This window comes from Mus caroli, chromosome 17 (genome assembly GCF_900094665.2).
Source record: "Mus caroli chromosome 17, CAROLI_EIJ_v1.1, whole genome shotgun sequence".
Taxonomy (NCBI): Eukaryota; Metazoa; Chordata; class Mammalia; order Rodentia; family Muridae; genus Mus; species Mus caroli.
In genome coordinates this window covers 3,716,834-3,723,447 of record NC_034586.1, presented here as the reverse complement: position 1 = coordinate 3,723,447, position 6,614 = coordinate 3,716,834, and the positions used below count along the sequence as shown (strand labels likewise).

General features: G+C 43.1%; 1 pseudogene; it reads right to left on the bottom strand.

The window, feature by feature from the left end:
- Positions 1-1,832: 1,832 nt before the first annotated feature.
- On the bottom strand, positions 1,833-2,497 carry LOC110283903 (annotated as a pseudogene).
- Between the last annotated feature and the right edge of the window lie 4,117 nt (positions 2,498-6,614).

Genomic DNA, 6,614 nt, shown 5'->3' with positions numbered 1-6,614 from the left:
AGGAGGAGGAAATTTCTCTGAGCTAAATAGTAATCTGCACACATCAGAGGTAAAGTGAAAAGCACATTGGAACAACCCTATGTCTTTCTTCGCAATGATTGCCAGGGCTCTGGTGCCCAGCAGTGGGTGTGTTCATATCTCCCTCCTCTTACACCTTCCCAGCTCTCATCCTTCCTGTACCTACACAGCCAATGACCTTAAATGCAAGCCAGTTGTTGTGGAACCCTCTCACTATGGCCCCAGCCATATGGCTGTTACATGGCTTTAACCGTTTGGGAACCTTTCCCTTCTCAGATAATAAAACCCGAGCACGTGGCTATGATCTCTGGTGCCCTGCGCGGCCTGTTCGTCCACAGTCTCTAGTCCCATCTTACATTTCTTGTTTCTGCTTCCTTTTCTCAAGCTTCTCCCACCTTCTTTCTGTGACTGGGATTTATCCAGCTCAACCCAGGACCTTGGTGAGTGTCATTCCTTCTCTTGGGGACTGAGCACTGGTCTTACATCCACCCCCTCCCGCAGAAACTGCTGCATCCAGAACACCTGTGAAGCCATGGTGATATGCCACACATTCATTTGTGTGGTTATCTGATCAATGTCCACTTCCCCTACTGTCCATGATGCTAGGGCCCACCTCAGTTTTGGCCTTCAGCTACTGTAGTGTCTACACAGTCAACAAAAAGCACTTATTGGCTGTTTGGATAAACGAATGCATCCGAGTCTTCTTCCTATGTAAGAAGCGTCTTTGTGAAGCAAACAAAATAAAACACAAAAATCCCCACCGTATTTAAAAGATCTTTCTACTGACCCTTCTTCTCACCTAGCCCATTAAATAGTCAAGAATTTGTATAAGTTTGACATAAATAAATAAATAAATAAATAAATAAGGCTGAAGAGATGGCTTGGAGGTTAAGAACACTAACTGTTCTTCCAGAGTTCCTGAGTTCAATTCCCAGCACCCACATGGTGGCTCACAACCATCTCTAATGGGATCCAATGATCTCTTCTGGTGTGTCTGACATCTACAGTGTACTTACATACATAAAATAATGTTCTTTTTAACTTTTGAGATCTTTTTCATTTGAAGGTAATCTTGATGCTATTTATTATAGCCATATAATATTTATATTTATAATATTTATAATATTTATTTATTATAATGCCATTTTTATTACCCAATTCTAATTATATAAAACACACATTGCAAACATACAATTATCTATTCTCTCCCCAATGTCAGTGCCCATTTATCATTGTTCTGGAAATGGGGAGAATAAATTCCCCTTAAATTGCAAGTCAGTGGGTGTTTCTTTACAGTTAACTTTAGCAAAATTCATACAAAATAGTAATTAACAATGAGCTTCACGTGTTAACTCACAAGGAAACACCTTCACAACTGCATTTGGTTAAAGTTTCTGTACTAAAATGTAGAAACTGAACTACACAAATATTGAAAAGTTAAAAATTCCTTAATTTTTTATTCCTGATACCACTACCACAATTTACAGGGCAATATACCTGATGTAATGAAAAGAAAAAGAAGAAGAAAAAGACAAAGCTACCACAGATAAAAGACCTCAGGAATGTACATCTAATTGACACTACATTGCATTAGTCAATAGCTGCACGTTTCGCAAACTGGCTATGACAGCCCTGAAGAGGAAGGGTTTCCTGTTTAAGCTGCAGTAACTTTTCTGACTATGGATCATCGTTCCTTCTGTGGCAGATTTTTACAGTTCCTCTAATGCATTTGGGACGACTGTCTCAAAGTAACCTGCAGCTTTCCTGACAATGCCTCGCTCGCTCTCCTGCTAAGAACTGTAGCTGTTTCTGTTTTATTTAAATCTTCTGCTACCATATCCACCACTTCCACCTCCAGATCCAAAACCACCACCACAGGGACTGCCTGAGCTTTGTCCACCAAAACTGTCTCCTTCATGGGTCCATAATTTGATTGTTGCTGTCCACTATAACTTCCAAAGTCATTATAGTTCCCACCACCACTATAGTGACCTCCACCAAAATCTCCTCCTTCATTGTAACCATCAGATCCCCCTTTTCCACCACCATATCCACCACCTTGGTTTCTGTATCCTGGTTCACCCCCTCCATAACCTCCTTTACTTCTGTAACCAGGACCACCACCATAGCTGTCACCTCCCAATCCATTATATCCACCATCACCACCTCCATAACTACCTCTGCTGCCACCACCTCTTTCATCATAGCCTCCTCTTCCACCAAAGTTTCCTCTACGACCAAAGTTTCCTCCACCACCTCCAAAGCTTCCTCCACAACCCATAAAGTTGCCAGATCTACCTCCACAACCGTTCTGTGATCCAGCAGACTGCATCTCTTGTTAAGAAAGGGCCTTTTTCACTTCACAATTATGCCCATTAATAGTGTGGTATTTCTGAACAACAGTTTTGTCAACTGTGTCATGATCATCAAAAGTTACAAAAGTGAATCCTCTCTTTTCCCCACTCTGCCTGTCTCCCATAACTTCTTAAAAAATAATGACAACAAAACAACAACAATAAACAAACAAACAAATAAATAATCGGCCAGTCCCAGGCTTGTGGGGTTACTAAGTGATGGGAACATTTACTGCAAGAAGCCTCTTCTCACTAATAAGGAAAGCGGCCATGTAAAAGGAAGATGGTAATCTTTGTCTTACAGCCCTTGGTAAACTGGTGTCACAAGCCACCGGCCCCTTAAATTGGGAGAATGGGCTTTACCAATGCCAGTGCATGATGCTCTGATAAAAAGTTAGTTGATAGATGGCTCAGCTGCTAAGAGTGTGTGCTGCCCTTCCAGAGGACCCAAGGTAGGTTCCTAGCATCCATATTGGGTGGCTCCCAACTGCCTGTAACTCCAGCTCCAAAGGATTAGATACTCTCTTCTGGCCTCTACAGGCATATGAATATGTGGTGTTCACACACACACACACACACACACACACACACACACACACACACACACACAGTGAATCGTTCATGGCAAGATGTCACTAGGAAGCCAGAAATCCCCAAACCCAGGGGCGAGAATAGCATTTGCAAAAGGCATTACTGAATTGATTACTTTTCTGTTGCTGTGATGAAACACCATAGCCTAGGCAACTTATGAGAGAAAGAATTTACTCAGGCTTATGGTTCCAGACAGTAAGAGCCTATGAGGTGGAGAGAGCATGACAGCAAGCAGCAGGCAGATAGGCGTGGGGCTGGACCAGGATGCTGAGCACACACATCTTGAGTTACAAGCACAATGCAGAGATAGTAAGTAGAAATGGCCAGGGTCTTAAACACTCAAGACCAAGTGCTCAAATACATGAGCTTTTGGAGATCATCCCATTCAAACCATCAGGTATACTGATGTTACCTTCAGTGGCTGTCCTTTTTGGACAGTGCAGGATATAGATCATCTAGCATTTGACCAGGACCAATTGTTCATGCTATGACTGCCTTTGGCCTGGATGATCCTCCAGCACTCAGGAGAACAATGTGCACAGGTACAAAGTTCCCCACAACCAGCCAGCCCAGTGTGCAGCTTTAATGATAAATTCCCAATAGTAGCTTCACATTAATTTCTTGGTTTATTTACATTTTAATCATTTGCCTTATTTCTTATTTATCTGACCTGGACAGATGCATAGTCATATGTTCTTCGAGTGCCAGAAAACAGGCCCTGGTTAGCCTTTTCTATAATAACCCAGGATGCCCTCTTGTTCTGAACTGTGTCACTCTGAGTCCCATAGATTTGGAAAGTGTAGGAGGTTCATGGAGAAACTGAGGCAGCTCTGGATGACTGAGGTGCAAGCCAAATGCGCTGTAAAGCACTCTGGCATCACCCACACCAAAGGAAAAGGCTGGAACGGGAGGCTGCGCAGCACAGTTTCTATTCAGGGAGCCTTAGCCGAAGCTACCTCGAATCCTGCTTGGATCCTAGCTTCCTCGGCTCAGGCACACAAACTCCCAGCCCAGGAGCCAGGCTTTCCCCCTGACATTGAGGCAAGGAGCACTGGAAGCCAGAAGTGCTACTTGGAGTGGCTTTCTCATAAGGCAAGCATGGCCTGGCCGATACCAACATTTAGCTTGGCTTCCATTCTAACACTTTCGACATTTCCAAACAACTTAGTTTTCATAGCAAACAAAAGTCAAATACCATTAAGATGGATTACATTGGGAAGGAAGCAGTTGCTCGTGAAGTATCTGGTCAGTTCTTGGCCATCTGGGGTCTGAGCCAGGGCTGTGTGCCTCTTCTCCTAAAGCTCACACTTTTCAACAACATTGGGCATATTCAGGATTGTGTTGTCATAGAGCTCACACACACCACTGAGCACAACAGCAGAACTGTGTGGGTTGCCTGGTGGCTTCCTTGTGATGTACATATGAATTATTCAATATTGTGTCATCCACAGACTTAACTCATTCCACTCCATGAAGTAGGGACAAGTTTTTAGTTATAAACTGGCAGGGCAGATGGAAATTTATTAAAATTGTTGTTTATCATTATTTCGATCTCATCTTGAGTGACACTCGGTTAGACACTGAGCATGTACACGCGTGACTTGTATGCTGGCTGGTTTTCACTGTCAGTTTTACACAACCTTGAATCTCCTGGGAAGAGGAAAACTAGGAATTGCTTAGATCACACTGGCCTGAGGCATTGTTTCAATTGCTCACTGATATAGGAGGGCCAAGTCCACTATGGGGAGCGTCATCCCTAGGCAGACTTGGCCTGTATAAGAAAACTATCTAAGCATGATCAAAGAGCAAGATAGAAACAATCTTCTGCTCTAGTTTCTACTCCAGGTTCCTTCTTCAAGTTCCAGCTCTGACTTCACTCAGTGATGGATTATTACCTGGAAGTATAAGCGGAAATAAATCACTCCCCACCTCTCACCCCTGCCCCCTGCCAACTTGCTTTGGATCATGGTGTTTATCGCAGCAACAGAAATCCAGCTAGAACAACTTGCTTTCAGTCACATTCAGAGAGCACAGAAAAACTGCACAGCTTCTTTACAGTTCAGAGCTTTAAAACTCAACCTTAAAGTGACTGTCCCTTGTTCCTTAAACCTTAACGTTGAATACCCCTCCCTGTCCCTTCTGGCCAATGACAGTGCAGAGTGAGCTCAGCTTGTAGGGGATGAAGATGCCTCTGTCTCAGTTTCAATCTGATTCTGGCTACCATGTTTAGGTGTGGCTCACACTGTTTGTCCTTGTCAGCAAATGAGTAGGGCAGCTATGAGGGTCCCTTTAGTGCTGGCTACAAAATCTGTCAATGCGTATTGATTCTTTGTGGCTAGAGGGAGTCCCTGTGTTCTTAAATGGATCTCTATGTAGGCCAGAGACCAGAGTTCATGCCCTCCTCTTGCTTCTTCTTCCTCCCTCTCTCAGTCCCTCTCTCCCTTCCTCTCTCCCTCCCTCCTTCTGAAAGCCACTGACAACCCTCAGGCCTAACTATCTCTGGCCTCCTGATTCTCTTGAGAAGCCACAGCTTGTCTTCTTCTCTCCTCTCTTTCCCTCATTTCCTGGTTCTTACCCTGCCATCAGATAGCAGTCATCCCTGTTTCTGTGTCATATGTATAAATATGTACATAGATATGTGCACATGGTATTATATGATATGCACATGCATATATGTATATCATATAATTCTGTCTTTCCTCCCTCGACACCCCCTCTCATTCTTCCTCTCACCCCTCAGAGTTAACCTTCTACTTTCATGTCAGAAAATGAGAGGAGACACGCGTACTTTGTCTTTCTGAGTCTGCCTCTGGTTTATTTCACTAACTATGATCCTTGCCAGTTCCATATGGTTTCCTGCAAACTGCACTATTTTATTTTTTATGTCTAAAGAGAGTCTATTGTGTATATCTATGTACTACACTGTACTTATCCATTCAACATTTGGCAGATAATGTAAAATACAGAACTTTTCAAATCGCATAATCTTAATAAAGATTAATACTTTAAAAGTCAAATGTCTTTTTTTAAAAAAAGTCTAAAGTCTCTTAACTGTAGGCTCCTGTAAAATAAAACAAAAATAAATTAGATATTTTCTATTCAAAGAGAGAAAAATCAGAGCACAGTCACAATCAGATCAAGCCAAACCCCAAACCCTACAGTGTAAGAAGCTCTAATGTGGGGCTCACTCATGGTCTTCTGGCTCCAAAGGGATTGAACTGTTATGGTTCTCAGGCTTTGCCGTCTGCAACAAGGACTCAGAACAGCTCCATTCCACACACGCCCCTGTCTTCGATAGACATCTCATGGCCCCAGCATCTCCTTAGCGCCCTTCAAATGGAGGGGGCTTCACTTTAACTGAAGCTGTGTCTTCTTCACCAATGGCCTTTCCTGGCCTCCCACCATGCAAACCTCAGGTTCTTCCCATGATCCCCTTCATGTCCTCATGAAGTACCATATGGGAGACACATTGCCTAGTCCAGTAATATAGCAAGTGCCCATGAATGAGGCTGCCCACATCGTCTAGGAGAACTCTTAACATCATCATCATCATGACCACCACCACCACCATCATCATCATCATCATAGTTGATTTATAAACATTGGGCAATGAGATCCTGGCCACAACGATTGCCTTTTCTTAATTATTAA